Source organism: Sander vitreus, chromosome 2 (genome assembly GCF_031162955.1).
Source record: "Sander vitreus isolate 19-12246 chromosome 2, sanVit1, whole genome shotgun sequence".
NCBI lineage: Eukaryota > Metazoa > Chordata > Actinopteri > Perciformes > Percidae > Sander > Sander vitreus.
The window spans coordinates 21080271-21099656 of NC_135856.1; the positions used below are offsets into that span (position 1 = coordinate 21080271).

The 19386-nt window shown below is 38.2% G+C and overlaps 1 protein-coding gene across 4 annotated transcripts in view; it reads left to right on the forward strand.

The window, feature by feature from the left end:
• ctnna2 (catenin (cadherin-associated protein), alpha 2) overlaps positions 1 to 19386 on the forward strand; it is a 306540-nt gene that overhangs the window by 135713 nt on the left and 151441 nt on the right. Inside the window, exon 1 of one of the 4 annotated variants that reach the window (XM_078260919.1) lies at positions 4695 to 4753. The exons of the other annotated variants lie outside the window; for them this stretch is intronic. The gene's annotated coding sequence lies outside the window, so the exon portion shown is untranslated. Of the gene's footprint in view, positions 1 to 4694; positions 4754 to 19386 lie in introns of those variants that run through there. 4 annotated transcript variants of the gene reach the window in all.

A 19386-nucleotide genomic window follows, 5' to 3' on the forward strand; every position in this document is an offset into this window, starting at 1 on the left:
AATTGTAGTTGTCCAACTGAAGTGACTGTTAAATATACACATAAATATACAAGTATTTTGTCGAAACATTATATTTTTTTCTGCTATATGACACTGCGATGTCTTTAGATAAAGCCTAGACTGTGGAACCATGTGTATGCGTGTGCATGTTCTCACAGACAGTTGAATACCCCCTACAGCCCCACCAATTTCCATACCTCTCTATATACTGGAACAAGGTGGTTGCAAAGTACTGTGACTTTGCCCCTTAGGCATTCTATTTATTTGCTTATCTGTCTACATTCATTTCTCCTGTTGTTGGCAGGGTCTGGGGAGGGTAATTACTGGTGTGGAACAGCAGGAGAAGAAGCCAATTTAAGTGTGGGCACCACTGAGGTGTGAGGCCTGCCCCGAGAGGCTCCGGCTCCTCACCTGTTCCATTTAGGCTTGGAAGAGAAGAGGGGCCACTGGGGCAAGCCACAGTATGGGATTAGACACAGCATTTGGCCACACACACACTCACACACACTCTATATATCTCACCGTCTCTCCCTCTCCAGATCAATAAATAATAACATGGGGACAAAAATGTTCCATTTAACAATATATTTGAGTGAGAAGATATTTTATATCGTCCCATAAAGAAAACTGAAAGTTATTAGCCAACTGTGCAACCAGAAAATCTAGATCATTACACTTCAAGCATTTGTTTAGACAAAAAGCATCTCCGAGACAGAATTGTATTTCAAATCTATCTAGGCTTGTTACCTATTTTTCTTCTGCGATGCTGAGCATCATATCAGCTTAACACACCGACAATAATAGCTTCACTCTTTTAAATAGACAGAGGGATGAAGAATAGTTGTTGTGTAGGAGAAATGAAGGACAGAGATGGACACCAACGTATAGTATATGAAAACAATTTAGAAAGAAAAAACTTTAACACACCTGTGACAACATTTTTTCAGAAGCTGGGGGCAAGGTCATGGAAATTGTGTTTTTCTCCCTCCTTCTAGAGGGACAGGTACGAAACTGGAAAACTGATTATTCTACCCTGATAGCTCCATTCCAACACCCACTGTGAAACCCAATCACCTTCCTTACACTTTTTTCATACCAGCCTAAAACTGGACTTAGGGTTCTGTAAAAACCTCCTCAGAGTTCTCTCAGAGAACTGCAGAAACAAGGGTGAACTGAGTTGAATGATCTTGTTTCAGCCTTATGTTAAGTAACTATAGCTACCCTCTTTCCCAACTATAGTATACCGTGATGTTAACACATTATAAGGCAATATCCAAAAAATGATTGATGCATTAAAAAAAGTCTTTATTCACTTATATGCTGTCAGGTTGTAAGTCTTGCTCACAGAATATACACTTAGAGACCTGATCATGTGCACTTTATTTAATGAGGTTAGCATAAGACTGGCATTACACTTCCATAACTATATCTGTTTCAGTTCAAAGTTGACACTGCTTTAAGTTGGCATTGGCAAACGGCAACAAACATCACAAACCAGTGCATTTTACTTTTCTTTTATCAACAGCTTCACAAAAGTCCCTACTCTGCTAAATCCAGCAAATGCCCTGTTCACAGAGGATTAGTTTGATGAGTATTTACAAATACATAGCCTTTATCTAAGTTCATGTTTAAGGGAATCACACTTGATGAGCACAGCGTGCATGAACAAATAAAATAAAATGCTTTTATATCAAATAGAATGACAACCTTGTAGAACTTAATACAGTATCTTTGCCACAGTTGCAATACAAGGCACCACATGGGTCCCTAGAATGGACAAAGCAATTTCTCGGATAAATAGAGAGACATCATTGCCAGGCAACCACAAACTCTTTTACCTACCTGCCCAGGGACTACGGGCAGACGATAGCAATTGTGCTACAACCTGGTGCAATGCATCTCTCCTTGTTCTTATACAAGGTTAATGTTTAATTGTGCATTGGTCCTGTTTAAATAAAATTACATTACAACACAATAGCTGGACACATATTTAAGTCAAACAGCATCAGCATCTCTGTGTGAAAAATATTGTAAACCATAGAGCTATAGAACATACATTAAAGTTCTGTTATTATCTTTAACTTTAATAGTAATATCAGGTTCATCAATAAGGGTAAATATTTACCCCATTTTATATACTGTATGCATTTCAAATATATTTTTGGACATTTAGGTGTGGTGTACTTGTTTATAAAATCATTTTTTTTCAATTAATGGAAAACATCTGCCTGCCAAGAATGAGAAAAAATTCACAAAATAAAAACTTTGATCTGCTTCGGAAAATGGTGATCTGTAGTACATAATGGTGTTTGTTAATTCGGATCAGAATATCAGTGGTATTTATCAAGTTTAGGTATAGGTCTTCCAAATGTTTTTGCATCCTTTATGCAGCCTCAATGCAAACAAATTCATTTCTTAATAAATTTAAGTTTGACTTTTGCAATCATTTGAAAACATTACATTTCTTATCAAACAAGAGAAAACAATGATGTGATTATTTTGGTACCAATGTTACCACAATATGAGTTATGATGGAATCTCCACATACATACAGTGCATACTAAGGTTGTCACAATTTCGATTTTTAAGCGGAAATTGATGAAAATGAGCTTTCAATTTCGACCATCAAAATCAAAAGCAGGATCGGCGATGTTCTCTCTCCACCCTCGTCTACTTGTGCACGTCTGAAAAAACCCACAACAGACACAGCGTGCTAGCGTACTGGCTGGTAGCATGTGGCTAAAGACACAGGTAATGTTATCTTATTAGTAGGGCTGTGAAAATAACGCATTCATTTCGATTAATTAATCTGAGAAAAAATAACGCGTTAAAAAAAATAACGCAGATTAATCTATTCCATATTGACGTTTGACCCGGAGCCTTTCTAGCCACCATTGGACTGTAAAATGAAGGAGGGAGACGAGAATGTTCTGCCTGGATCATTAATTGGAACATTTACTTGTAAAAATCTTCTTCCTGCCAACCTTGGCTACCAAAATCTGGTGCCACTGATATGTCTGCGCTTCTCTCTGATGCTCTGAAACGATGATACAGGCAACACAAACACCGCTGCATGTGACGCTAGTTAACACTATACTCGACAGCAGCTAACGTTAGCCTACCGCTAGCTAGTAGCTGGATTAAACACGGTTAAAATGCTGACAGCTAATGCTAAACGGTGTAAAGTTTGACTGTGTTTTACTGTAGAGGATTCAACACCGGTATGTAACAATCTGCAGCTGCCGTCGGAGAAACAACACAGACGGTGCGTTCAAAGAAACTGGTAAACTACAGCCTTGTGGTGCATTTGAAGTTATTGTAAATGTCCATTTCCATCGGTTCAGGCACCGTTAATTATGTATGCGATTAATTTTGATTAATTAATCACAGAGTATGTAATTAATTAGATTACATTTTTTAATCGATTGACAGCCCTACTTATTAGTAGCCTGCAGCTGCTCTTTTCCAGACACCATTGTCACTGCTGGAGATAACGGAGAAACAACAGAACTGGAAAATCCTGCTGCTTCCCTGAAGTCACCGGTTTGGCAACATTTTGACTTCCCGGTGCTTCATTCGATTGCACTTTGTTAATTTTGGAAAACTCAAACTGTTATTCTAAAGTACCCTCTTGCTATTTAGTGGCTCTTATTGTGGCATTGCGTCACTGCTAAAAAGAAAATGTTTAAATTCAAGTGAATCGTGACTTTAAATCAAAATTAAAATCAAATCGTGGATGTGGAGAACTGTGACACCCCTAGTACAGTTCATATACTAGGAAAACCGGTAAACCTTTTTTTTGTTACATTATTGCTGTATTATTATTACTGTAAGGGACTGTTCGTTATTTATTTAAGGGGCCACCGGAGGAGTTTTGGGACCTTTAGCCAATAAAGACATGACCCTCCCCTCGCCAGTAAAAAAATTTCTATGACCCTACAAAATGATTTGGAAAAAAGGCATGACCCTCCCCCAACAATTTATTGATACCTTCTGTACTGGTTTGCGCTTGGCAAATATATACAGATTCCCATTGTTTTTTTAAAGCCATGATATACATGACTAAACCTCTGCATTCTTATCTGACTCATCACACTCCTTATGGTGTGGTGGCCATTTCAGTAGATTTACTCACTAACATTGTTGTGGAAACACAATACGCATGGAAACTAAATGCACACTTCCTGCATTACTGCATTACTTCAAATACTAAGTTACTCCTCTAGTAAACTAGTATTCATATGAAATAAAACAATAAAATATTGAGACCATTCAGCAAGGCACTCTGGGTAACATTCAACACACAAACTGGTTGCTATGGACTCGTCACTAGGCTTCCTGCACTTCGCCGTTTAAACAAAGTGGAAAAAACATATAAAAGTCAAAATCTACACAAAACCCGGAATCAATTAGTAAGCTGACATCAAATGTGGCATTTAGGAAACCTTTATTGCAACCTTGGCACGGTAAGATGTCCAGACTAGCAACAGTCATTTTCGGTTTTTGCGTCCTGCTGCTCCCATCGTCAGCCAGGAAATACTTTTTTTTTTACTAAAGCTGCAGTATATGAAATCAGATGTATTACCTACCACCATTTCGTTGTTTTGTGTTATTTAAGATATTTATAAAATATCTGATCATGTCAGACGTAATTATTCCACACATTTTTTAAACAATGTAATTATCTGTTTCAGCCACCAGCAAACTCATGGGTCAGACCCATCTGGTAGCGAAGGAGGGCCAGGACTAAGAGGTACATGGAAAAATATGCACCAAACAAGCCACTTTCAAATTTTGCTGTTTCATGAATACAAAAGTTGGGTGACGCCCCCCCCTGGACTGAAAAATGTTGGATGGATTTTGAAACAACGCTAAGTCAGTAGTTGGATATCCATTGGAAATCACTATGTTTGACCGTGTACAAACACAGCCAAGCTCCATCTCTGTCTCACCCTCGTTTTCGGCCTCTTTCTCTCTCTCTCTCTCGCTCTCTCTCTCCCTCACACACTCACTCACTCACTCACTCACTCACTCACTCACTCACACACACACACACACACACACACACACACACGCATGCATGCAAACAACCATATGGCCAATGGGTCATATGTAAGCTGTTCTATACAGCCTCTTCCACGCTCCAGTGGTCCTGAATTGGATGATCTTTCTCCGTTTTCCTTTTCCTTCCTTTCCTTCCACCAGTATGGATGACACTCAGACTAGTATTGTCCAAGGTCTACTGACTTAGGTAACTGCTGTTGTTGTTTATGACTCATCTCCACAGTACTCACTGAAGGTCAGTTTTTTATTCTGTATTTAAGAGTTGCCTGTGGCCATATGCAAGTGCACGTCCACAAAAGGCTTCCTTAGTAATTCCAACCTGTCACACATCATGTATTGATGCTGAAAGAATTATCAGCTTTGACGATGGCATCTGTAGAAAATAGACTGACCATATCAAATGTCAGTCCTCATTAAGAACTCATAAATGAACTGTTTTCACATCTGTACACTTGTGTCTGTGAAAACTGTCAGACAATTTGTCAAAGTTATAGTTGCTAGACAGGCGTGCATAGTTTAGACTCCCATCGTGATTTAAATTGACTCTTCTTCTTTCCCTGACTATACCAATACTTCTGCTTTAATTGCAGTAATATATCGGTGTGTCATGGTAATCACATTACATTTGACTACCAAATGGCCTCTGAGCCTGAACTCATCCATATTCTCTGATATCCCAAAGTGACATTAATCAATCAGCTGATCCACACTCAACCATCCTACCCAAAGCTTTGCCTCATTCATCTCTGTCTTCTGTCTGCGTCTTTAATCTTTCCCTCTCTCTTTCTCTCTCACGTTCCTTCCTTTTCCTCATCCTTTGTGTTTCTCCCTCATCCGCCGTTATATATAACTTACCATTGACGTTCATGTGGGGTCCTCTGTTTAGGCTGTATGCTTGTTTTTCAGGTTTTGTGATGCCATACAATGTTAGATACACCCGGGACTACTCCTCGAAACTCTTCTTGCTTTTTGTTGTCTCTTGATGTGCATGGTTTTTCTTCTCTCTAAATCGGAAATGCTTCCTTCCTTCCTTCCTTTTTTACTGCCTTTCATCTTTACTTGCTGCAATGATAATAGAAAAAAACCAGGGGACATCTCTTACCATAAGTATATACTCATGCTGATATGAATTGTTGTTTTGGAATAACAACATTTATCATCTTCCTGTCCCCATACACAATGTCTATAGATCTACAGTATTTTATTGAAACTGTTTGCAACCCTTAGCTATCTCCAGTTACCGCCTATGGCAGTAGTTGTGTTTTTTATAGCCACTTTGCGTTGATAAGTAAATTCTGCTGCATGTAATTAGATTCCTGTCACTGTCTCCTTCCCCTTGGCTAATTAAAAAAATAAAAATAATACCAATAAAAGATCAACAAGGTCCAAGTAGCCTCCAAGAATTGTATAAAATTAGGTGTTACTCATTGTACCCTATATATATGAATGTCTTCAGTTTAGTTTTATATTTCCCCAAGATGTATACATTGAATTTTGAATATTGGCAGCCTACTAGTGACATTTCTGAAATAAAAAGCACAAATTCACAATTAGAGAGATGTTAAGAAAGAGATAATGTTACTGGATATAATCCTATCCATTATCAGATTTCAACCCAGATTTCTTCAGCCTAATTATCTCATTTTACTCTTACAACTTATTGCAACATCTATTTAGAACATCATCACTCTATATCATCTCTATAATTGAATCTCTTTATCCTTCTTGTGCAGGGTACTAAACAGCTCTCAAGTCCTAAAATGTAGCACAGGTGGCCCCAGTGCAGTGACTAACTTAGCAAAATTAAAGTAGACCTTATTCAGTAAAACATATGTACAAAAAATAGCAGCAGACTTTAACAACACATTAAAGGAAATCATCTAAAAGGATATAGGCGCTGTACTTCTGCATTGATTGAAAGCACATCTTATGTGATGATGGCGCAGAGGATATGACACATTCCTTTGGGGTGGGAGATTCGGGTTCGATTCCCACTGCAATACATCAACCAATGTGTTCCTGAGCTAGACACTTAACCCCTAGTTGCTCCAGAGGCGTGCAACGGATATATGATATAGTTGATATAATTGTTAGTTGCTTTGGATAAAAGCGTCAGCTAAATGACATGTAATGTAATAATCTTGTCACTGTACTAAGTTGTCAGATGTTGTCTTTGTACTAATATCTCTTTGGTTAAACTCCTCTAAAAGGCTATCATCAGCATACTTTATGATATGACTCATCCAAAATGCACTGCAACAGGCGTTACTGCAGAAAATACTGAAAATCAATATTTAGTCAAGGGTGGAATGTTTTGATATGACACAGCTAACTACTGACTTTGCTTGTAATAATGTGTAGCTCAGAAGCCCCAGACTAACCCAAGCAAATCCCTTTGCACTACTATATTATACTTTAGGCGCTGTTTTCCTCTGTACCATGATTATAGTAATATTGCCTTATGAGTCATGCCACATGGACCTAAGTAATTTATGTCCCTGCTTGCAAATATGCTTTATAAATCATGCACAAGTTGAAGGAGCTTATAGGATAACATTTCACAGGAATTGCACCTCGTACAATATGGTAAATAATATGGAGATATACACATATTACATTGGGATGCTCTGCCAAATCTGAATACTCCAATTTTCCACATTGTATGACATTCAGTTTGAAGAAGGCAAGCTTCACACTTAAATAAACTTAATAATTTCCAAAGAAAACCATCTGTGATTCTATCTGAGTAAAGGAGGAAAAATACAGAAAGGAGGTAGAAAGGTTGAGTCAGAGGAGGTGCAGAAACGAGGACAAAAGGGATTCTGTCGATATAACCAGTGGATAGAAAGATGCCGAGAGAGGCATTAGCAAGAAGGTGTGAATTAGTGACTAAGAGGTGGAGACAGAGAGAAAGAAATTGAGGACTGATGCTGCAGATCGCTTGCTGGTGGATCTCTCTCACTCCCTACCTCTTTAATCATTACTTTTTTGTGGAACTGGCCTTGGGCCCTATGCGATGCTGTTCACCTTTACGCAAACAGGTCAGTCAGACAGGCCGCCTACCACTGATGAAAGCTAAGCTCGGCGAATCACTGAAAGACACAGGAATCAGCATTCACAGCACATAGAAGGGGGAAAGAAAGAAAGGGTAAAAAACATTTCTTGTGACCTGTCATTTTGCTATCATCGAAAGACATGCTAATGAAGTTGCGTTCCATCAGCAGATGTTGTCACTTCCAATATTTTTCTATTCAACTGAAAGTGCCTTTCATGGTGTTTGTTACATTTATATTGTGAGAACAGCATCAGGCATGAGTCTTGATTTATTTTTTATGCTCCATTTCACAGTTACAAACACATGTTTGAAGCTGCCACATTGATTTTAGACAGTGTCACCCTACACTTTTTTTTCCGTGACACTTCACTTGACACATAATGCCTTTCTGTTTCAAGTCTTTCTTTATGAAATTGCAGCAAGGCAAGGAAGAGCAAGAATTGCACAGACACACTGTCAACTAGAATTCAGGAAAAAAAGCTGAATTATGTGTGTGAATGGGTCTAAGGTTGGGATGTAAAAGGCCTATACTTAAAAGGATGGTAGACAGCTGGTTTTCAAGTTGTGAAGTTGAGAGAAAAAGAACATATCTTTCTGTTGATTCTATTCTCTTTGTTTATCTTTTCAAGCTGTCGCATGTCATTTCGAGGGAGTAAAATAACTTCTAGAAGAAGTCTCGCCACAAAGAGTCAGCAGTTCCCATTCTCACAGTGAATTACACACTAATCAAAGCAAGCTAGCAGAAAGTCTCCATGGGCTTTTTAACCAGCTGTTTAAGATCCCATTGACTCATGTGTACATGTGCTTTTCACAAAGATCCCTTGATTTTCCTGAATGATTTATTTCATCATATGTAGCATTGTATCCTCTCTGGGACATATTTTCTTAATAGCATGTTACACATTTACAATGCTATACAATGTAAAGACCACTTCTGGCACCAGTTAAGTGACTGATTTACTATATAGTACTGAGACCTTGCTTTTCGATCATGTCAAATTAAAGGAGCATTTCATATTCCTTTATTATTCTCAATGGTTTACTGTTAGAATGGGTATTGCATTGGTCAGATGATTAATAACATGTAGTAAATAAGCCATCAAGGAATACTCGAGCTGAGAAAGAAGTAAATACAGAAATATATTTTGAGGCAAGATACTATCTTTCCACAACAAACATGTTTTCTCTTTCTCCCAACTCCTCTCCTCATTATCACCAGGTAAATCGATAGAACGCTCCCCTTACAATCGAGAGCCAGTTCTATTTACTTAAAGTGCTTTAAAAAGTTTGTGCACAGCCTTCATTTAAATTATTTGAGCATTAACTCAATTGCATTATTGCTGCTATGATATTTTTGTATTGTTCATTGGTCTGTTTGACACTTGTTCTGGAACAATTGCAGACAAAGACTATTTGGTAGTGTTTCTGGTAGTGTACAGATTTACAGTAATATGAACCATCCTGATATCTGACTGTTAACAGCAACAAAACTACCATCACATCTAAATGTAATCAGAAAATGGGGACAGTGTGGATGAGTTTAGGTGGCTCTTTAAATGAGTTGAAGGGTATGCATCCTTTTCAGTGGGTTTTACAAAAGCAGTTCCTTTCAACCTGATTCTGTCCTTAAGTTGCAACAAACATTTAATTTTTTAATCAAATGTCATGGTAAGCTCCACATATATCAGGACATGCTTGGGACAGCTTCTAATAATAATTGCATAGTTACCCTATGTGATTCAGAGATAAAGAGTGTCTAATCATTTTCCGCATTATGCTAATACCATGCAGCACATTATGGGAGAGTGATAAAATTCCTGGTAAGCCTTGCTAATCCGCTCTAGTGCTAAAATAATGATTGCTTTTTGTCTGCTGTTGAGAAAGTGGTCCACACCATGTGGGTCATGCGCTGCCTGAAAAATGTGTATCTGCATGTTTCATTTTAATACCTCTCTCTCTCTCTCTCTCTCTCTCTCTCTCTCTCTCTCTCTCTTTCTCTCTCTCTCTCTCTCTCTCTCTCTCTCTCTCTCTCTCTCTCTCTCTCTCTCTCTCTCTCTCTCTCTCTCTTTGCATCTTTTACAACAAAGCCTATTTGCCACTATAAGTGAGTCCTGGGCATTTTCTATTAACAAACAGTGTATGAACAGATGTGTGCATGTGCACATACAAACGTGCACACACACAAACACAAGTGCTTGTCTCTTCTCTCACAGATGCATCCCCCCCCCCCATGCCTACGACACAATTGTTGTTAACTTTTCACAGGGAACTTCGCAGGAGCATAAAAAGAGCATGAGAAGTACATGCATGAGAGCAGATTTAACAGTTATCATATGGTTATTTGCTTGTCTGCCAGTAGACAGCATACTGCAGCAAGTAATAAAACTTGACAGGGACCCAGGGGCTTGTGACCAGGTGCAACCTACCACCATGGCTGCTGTTTTGTTGGCTTGATTGTCTTACTTAAAGAACTGCTGCTGCACTATTGCTCATGTGATACATTCATTTGCTAGATATTTTTATTCACATGCCTTTGCCCTCCTGCACGCAAAGACGAAACATGAGGGAGAGATGTCTCTTTGTGTTTCTATAGCTTTAAATGCAGTTAGCAAGTAAGCACTCTCAAAAAGAGCCTAGAACCTCTCCAGCTTGATAAGACTCAGTTTGGAGGCTACTGTGTGAGTAATCAGGCTATATTACAAAGTTCCGGTTCCAGTTGTAGCGCTTGAAAATCTGTATGTGCTTTTGCCAAAGTGGCTTATGTCCATAGATACTGGATAGTAGCTGAAAGAGCTTTGAGAATATGAGATGATATGTGTGTTCTATGCAGTAAAACCAGATATTACTGTATTTCTTTTATTTTCATTTTGAGATGTGATCATTAATAATATGGTGATATTTCCGTTGATAATATTTAGTAATGCTTCCAAAATGGTGTAAGTTTAAGACATGGTTATTGTAGAATAATGGAGATGTGAGTGTCCACAGCTTCAAGAGAGATAAAAGACCGTGAACGCTGATCCTTACTGATACATAACATCAAAGCATAGTTGTTTTGAAAGAAAGGAGAGTATATAATCGTAATGTATATGGGCCCCTACACAAGATCAAAGCACTGCATTTTCAAAATAAATGTGGGGTATATGATCATAATATGAATTAGTCCCTGTGTACAAATTTGTTCTTCTGTTTTGGGGCAGAAAATACATTTTGACTTGTCATTATACTTTCCCTTCATGAATGCAGCCCACATTATGCATTCCATGCTCCAACTAAATGCATAATTAAAAATAAGCATCTCTCTGCATTTCAAACAATATCTCTCCCTCTTATTTCCACAACCAGGCAAAAGGTATGTGTACGTTAACCACTGCAGTGTTCAGTGTGCAGTAGCTCGTGCACAGATGGATGTGTGTTGCTTTGATAAACATCAGACCGCACGCTATCGATTGGTCTTTACTCTGATTTGATGTGTGTGATGGCTGAGCTGCATCTAGCTGTGAGGGGGCTGCATCATTGGCCAAAAGCACACACATCAGCAGGAATGGAGGCCCTACAGAGAAACAGGAAGGAATGAGGAAATAGAGGACACTTGCCAACTGGGAGGGCTAAGGGGGCAGACTGTTTAACAGGAGAATGGATGGGTTTGTGGTGTGGGGGTGCAGCAGTTGGAACAAATCTTTGATGCAACAACACACGTTGCAACAAATGTGTGTTAAATCCTTGAATGAGGTTGGATCTATAAGAATGGACAGAAATAAAATATCCAATCAGAGGCAGAAACATCTACAGCACAGTGCTGAGCAGTGACTAAGTAGAAATAGGGAAACAGTCGAGCCAGACGTCATGGATTGAACAAAATAGAGCAGCATTGCCTCAGTTGCTGGTCGTCTGCCATTCATCAGCTCCCTGCCAGCTGCTAGGTTGGCATGATTAAGGGGCATGAGGCAGAGATATGTGTTTGTTAGGTGGAGGAGGGGGGGTTGTCATCACTGGTCATTGCTGCCTTTCTAACCACAGACATCAACAAACCTCCTGATGATGTGTTCTTAAAATGAACAACATGGCATCATGACTTGTGGCGTGTGGGGGTTGGGTTGAAAAGAAAAAAACGGTTGGGTTTAGGAAAAGAACAAGGGACACAAAAGAAACGCCACATGTGGGACGCGATCCGTGATCTGCCACCCCGACCAACCTCCTCATGCAGATTTTTGGCCTTTCATACGGCGTCAATTCACACACAATCGCAAGGTAATGTTGGTCAATAGAGGCCAAACGGCATTGATATACATGCAAAATAGCGAGTATGCGTCTTTATAACACACAAATCATGGCATATGAATTGGCGTGTCATACATACGCCACTTCATGAGATCAGTCTGAAATGAAAGTCTGTAAGTAGTGAGCCTATAGCTTGAAATTGCCCATGTGTCCACAGTCCTTCTGTAATTAAGCAGGCTTTTGTGATTGTGTGAGTTTTTGCTCTTCCCTGACGAAAGATTACTTTTCTTTTAATCATAGGTGCTCCAGCAGGACCCCTCGGAGGGCTCTGGAGATGGAGATGTAGAGTGCCATTAGACTGAGGAGCTAAATTAGAGGTTTCAGTGGGCCCAACAATTCAAGCATTTGCTTAACTGTGCCATGTGTGCTGAAGCCTGAGCCCAACTAGACCGTCATTATCCTTCACATACTCATGGTGGTACACTAAAAACCAGATTGTCAAAAATGAATGTGTATTTACTTTGATCTGTCCCGCACCTGACCCTGCAGGATTGAGATAAAAAAGGTTTAGGGCACATCCACAAAGGGAATGAAAATTATAACTCATCTTCCATTTTCAGTTCTGTGTACCGCAATGAATTGTTGAGTGGTTTAACGAAATAAAAACATATTCAGAAGAGCCTCACGTTTTTTCAACTTTAATCACATTTGACTGCCTTAAAAACTGTGTACTAAACAGAGCTTTGATTTTTATTAAATTATTTTATTGAAGCTTGCCAGTTTCTCAGTTCCTTTTAGCTGCCCAATGAATAGCTGAATATGCTGCTCAAAGGCTTAAAGCAGTGGTTCCCAACCTGGGGTCCGGGGACCCCTCAGGGGGGCGGCAAAGATCACAGGGGGTGCGCAAGTCTTTATCTGGTTTGAGGTTAAGGTAAAAAAATTAATATTTGCACATGTTTAACAAATTATGATAATACACTAGAATATATAATGTATACAAAAGTCGGTATAAAAACTATATATTTTTGTTCTCGCTTAAAATTATAGGCAGGCTACTTAGTAGGCCAAACCTCTGGGACCTCTTAACCTGTGACCCTTGCTGTCATCAGGTCAGCTGCTAGCTGCTATCATCCTCGTTTTTCCTGCCGCCACGGCATCACAATTTTATGTATAAAACATGGCGGAGAAACGTAAAAGTGCTGATAACTGCTCTGTTTCAAAAAAGAAAGTAAGGCTGTATCTCAAGAGTTACCTCAACTTCGGTTTCAGGGGGGTGGGGCTCAGCTTTTCTTAGACATAAGTAGGGGGGGCGCCAAGGAAAAAAGGTTGGGAACCACTGCTTTAAAGAACCCAACAGTGATCTTAACTATCTCTCTTCAAGGGCAGTAGGCTTGGGGTATGGCTGTTTATATTGTGTTTTATAATAAAACAGTATGTGTGTCTGCAATTACAGTAGAGGCTCAGCTAGCTACATGCCATGCGCATAATAAATGAGTCTTCATACAAGTGCAAATTGCATATCCTGTACGAACAGTTTGAATTCAAATAAGTGTAACATATAATACAATATGACCCCCTAGAGGGTCCTGTCAGGTCACAGTGACTTTGACTTGAATAAAAAGTTTCAGCTAAATGGAGCCTTCAATACATATGGTCTGGCTTGTAAAAAGTCAGTTACAGTACTTAGTGCTAAGTGATTTTTCTTTTTTATGTATATTGCAGGCCATTGCTATTGAAATGGTCGCTCAAAACTTTCCCAGCATTCCAGATGCTTCATCTTAAACTGAATAAATGAATTAAACTGTTTTAGATTAGAAAATCCTCAGCATTGAATCAGGGAGCTGAGAGAAGGCAAGCATGGCATGAAATAAATTAGCTTGTTTTAGACATCTACTGTACCATAACACATGGAGGGACATTCTGTATATTAGAAGTACCTTTATTAAAAAATATATAGGAGAACTGGATACGCCGGTCAAAGATGGCACCCTATTCATTTCTGTGAAAGTTGCTCACTAGGCCCTTGGCTGAAAAAGTCTCTCTTCCTCATGCTTCCATATTTGTGGGCCCATAGAGCATGCACATCCTCTCCTGCCAAGCCAGTTGAGAGCATGCATGTCCAAGACTTCCTTTGGCCAAGCCGGCTGACTTCCTGTTGGCTTTTGGCACACATGAATGAGATAAAATATATTAATTATACAGCTATTGTAGACTTTCCAAATGTTATTGGACTTAATGGATTTAATTCCTATAATAAAAAGAGTCATTTCGGGGGGGGTTGTGATGCTCAGAAAAATTGTCTTAGTTTTTTACTGCCCCTCCTTTTCCAATAATAGTGTAAGGGGAAAAAAAAGCTTTTTGGGCCAGTGATGAATGTAAAGTTGCAATATCCCGTGTGTCACTACGCCAATATCGCTTCACAGCCCAGCTCCATTCCTGAAGGCTCTGACGTGCCCACAGTCCTCATCAGTAAACATGCCTTCCTTCCTCTGACTGTCTGTCTGCCCTGGTGGTGAGGGGAACAGTTGGGGCAAGGGTAACCAGAGTTTAATGAACTCTCACCAGGGAGCAGCATGGCTGCCATCAGCATAGATATGCCCTCACCCGCTGCAGCCACTAGGATGCAAGATAGTGGATGTAATTTATTGTAAAGAGACAGGAGTCAGTGGTGAATATTTGGGTTGAATTATTTCTGATTTAGCCCTGCCTGCGCTGTCCTTGGCATTGTTAGCATTGTTAGATAGATGCATATGTGTGGAGAGATAGTGTATCTGTGTAAGTCAGTGCACATGTGAATGTGTGTGTGTAAGCTGGTGCAGGATTTCTGCCTACCTTATTTATGTCAGGGACTTGTGATATTTTAGTTCTTGTCAGTACATTTGAGCTGAGTTGACAGTCCAGTTTATCTTCTTTTGGCATTATTTATCTGTGATTTAATGGTGACTTTGTGCAGAACAATATAGCAGTTGATATGATGAGACACTTATCCCTCCACTTGTTCCCCTCCCTGCTAGAGACAAATACTCGCAGAGAATGAAATCACAAATAGAGTAGCAACGGAACAGCAAAGGCAAAAAACACAATTAGGAAAACAATTTGTCTCCCTCTATTTCCCTCTCTGTTCCTCTTAGTCGTTCTGTCTTGTCTTACTGTCTCTTTCTCCTTGTCTCAGTCTCATCATCTAATAACTATAAAATCAAATTGCATTACACTCAACTTTACTGGTCATTTAGTACCTTCAGGACTGCCTCTACCGCTGGCCAAAGAAAAAAATGGCTAATGACCCATGATGTATTAATTGAATCATTCCTCTTTGGCCAAATCATTCTGACAATGTGACCACTAAATTCCATAATTGCTCAGAATGGCACCCTTAATTCTTTTGAGTGTTACTGGTGCTTCTAGGTAGCTGGGTGATGGCAGGGGGTGCAGTGCTGATATTTTTTGGACTGCAGGTTCATTTAACATTGTATCTTCCGTACTCTATGTGTATTTATGCGATCTACATTTATGCCTCTCAGGATATATATTTTAACATAGTATAATATAATAATGGCAACACTTTATAATAACCATCACTAATAAATGGTACATTGATTGTCAATTAAACTTTAGTTAATAGTTATTTTACTGTAAACAAACAATAAAAATAATAATGTATATAATAATAATGATTAATAATTATTAGTAATGCTATAATTTCCGTTATCCTAACAGTTTATTGTTGCACACATAATAATATTTTATAGATTATATTAAGTATTTGTTAAGCATTACCAAAAGATTTGTAAACCTTTCTGAAATAATTTGTAAACCGTTAATGAACATTTTTTGGATTATAAAGTTGCAACTGATGATTACAATACCTTGTTAATAAATGCTTAGTATATCTATATATATATATATATATATATATACATTATCTAGATATTATATATCTAGATTATACATGTGCACACATAATCATCTTTTATAGATTACCAAATGTTACGTGATCCTTTATACATTTCTTATTAATAATTGACTAATTATTATAAGCATTAGTTGCAACTTCATAATAGCATCCAAGTAATGTTTATAGATGGGTTACAAAACAATTATTAACCACTGACAAAATATCAACTAAATCATCTAATTATCTAAATGTATAAACTAATAATTTTAAATTACACTAAACTAATGACAAAATAACAAATTATAAATTACTTACAATTAGTAAACATTATAAATCATCATGTTAACTATTATTTTACCATTTATTAGTGATGGTTATTATTGGTGAAATATTCCATTGTATAATTTATCACCATCTATGTGTATGTATGCCGTGTGACTGTGTAACAAGTGTAACAAAGTACTGTTTCACAGTTCTGCTTCCACTTTTTACCTTGGTGGCACTGCTAAGTAAATGTCAGTTACAGGCTCCAGCACAACATTTATTTTGTGGGGACATTTTTTTATTTATAAATTTTAAAATTATCTTAAAATGTTAAGACATTTATAACTAAATAAGAAGCAATCAAAGTTAACGTATTGAAAACAAAATCTGTATTTTGTATTCAGTGTTTTAAATTCTCAATTTTCTGCAGTGATGTAAATGAGTAATCCAGGACCCTGTGATATCACTGTGGATGTAGTTGCAACTGAGCACACGTCTTACCACACCCAGCCACACCCATCTGTGATGCTGACTCTGGTCAGAGGCAACACAACCTTTTAACCAGAGAGGACAGTGAAACACTACTTTTCAGCCTGGTGTAAAATGACCCACACTGAAAAGTAGTGTAAGCAAACAAACAACTGTCGTCGCATTTTGATTCAAATATAGCTCAGTTCTGATTGGTGCACCAAAGTATCTGACATCACCTGTCCACTTTAAACCAGTGAGAGTAGCACAGACCAAACCCAAATGCAAAAATAGCTTATGTAAAATAAACACGACTATTCTAACTTAAACAGACGATTGCATGTTCATGTACAGTGTACAATCCCATAACTCAAATTCCAAATGGTAATGTGAAGGCTATTCATGTCCAAAAACTACTTGTGATCACACTTAATAATAAAAAAATAATAATAATAATAATAACTTAATTTGTATAGCACCTTTCATACAATTAAATGCAGCTCAAAAACTAAATAAACATCAGGTAGTAGCTTAAATACCCTATAGCTTACAGGTAAAAAAAAAAGTCAAATTATTGTTAAAAATAATTTAGATTCGGTGTCTTCTTGTTTAAGTCTGACTGTTTTCCTAGTAGTAAGCAAAAACTGTGCCAGTACAGTTGAGATGTGCTGAAACGAAAATCCCAAAAAAAATTTAAGAGCTTTCTGGAATCAATGACCATAATGATGTCACAGTAAATAAGTGAATTGTCTTGTATTTATTACAAGTAAATTCTCCAGGGTACGGAAGCCCTGAAAGACAACCGTTTTTTCGGTCATTGTTGGCCAAAACCTAAGTATATCTCCTACGTACGAGATAAACTTTTACTTCTTAATCAGGGAGGGCGAGAAAGCCATGCTTAAGCGCTGACTGCATGATAGGAAAGGAATTGAAAGTTCAGCTAAATGCAGCATAAACAACATGTTTTCACCTTCTTAGTTAACCACAAATGTCCACTGTAAAACATAATGGAACTGTGCATAAGCGCAGACTTGGGATAAACGTAAAATTGATGGCGATGAAATGTCTGATGAAATCATTTTGTGAGGAGACTGTGTGTTCCAACCTCAATGGGCTGTTTGGTAATTATCACTATAATCTATTTTAGGCGATTGTAAACTTAGCTGTTTGCTGAGACCAACCAGCCTCTTTTGTATCTTTACCAGCGGTCCACATGGCTAATTTATTTTCATGTAATATTAATTAGCCATGTGGACCACACAACAGACAACTGTAGTTTGTAGCAATTTATGTTCATGAAAACGCAGTGAAAGCAGTTTGAAATATCTGTTTGAAATATCTGTTTTCTACAGCGTTTATGCCTGTTAAACATGTATAGCCTATTGATAAAGTATTGGCTTGCTGTTCATGAAGGTTTTATTGCACCATGGGCTATTTTAGTTGTCATGTTCACTTCACCGCGGCCCTGTCCATTCATGATATGGGGTCCAGCTTCTAAAATGAATTATGCTTAAACCTGAATGGTCTGAATCAAAGAAAATAATTCATCAACATCAAAACTTTAATTACGAAAACTGCCCAGCAGGTGTTGCTGTATGACCTATTAAATGCTACAAAACCCACATTCTTGCTTGTGCGGAAAGGGTCTCAAATGAACCATGGCAGTGTGCAAATCATGGTGTTGGCAAAACCATAGCCTATACATGTTGTGAATTTTAATTTAGCATAATCACTAAGTATAAAAGTAAGCACTAAAGGCCGTGCTACACTAAAGACCTTGCGTCTGCCTGAGACGCTAAAGGAGACTTTTGCGTCAGTAACTAATGCCAAAGGCACCTGACCAAGTGAGACTGTGTTGCAGTCTGGTGAAGTGAAGTGAAACCTTATAGCCTATTAGTGCAATAACCTTTATGAGTAACAAGCCAATACTATATCAATACAACTGCTCAACAGGCATAAACATGTAGAAAACTGATATTCAATTTGCTCTGTCTCAGCTGCCGCAGTTTTATGAGCATAATAGCAAATTGCTAAACATGCTAAAACTAAAGTTGTCTGTATGTAGCCTAACTGTTTATGTTAGTAAGCAAATTCTTGTAAACTCAGCTGCTTGCTGAGGCGAACCAGCCTCAGGTTTTAAAGTGACTATTTGTAACTTTCAGTTTGTGTTGATTTCAGCGGCGTGCAAAAGTGGTAGTGTTTTTAACACACTTGTTGTCGTAAAGGTCTAGGAGTTAGCATTACGGGGAGGTCATATATTTGCGATGAATGTTTTGCTCAGATAATAATTAATTTACAATAATAGAGTACGTTACAGATGCATCATTGCATTGCAAGTGCTGCATACGGTAACTTAGCCTTCTTTGGATGTATTGTGAGCTAAACCAGGTATCACTGTCACTGTGTCATGTGCCAAAGC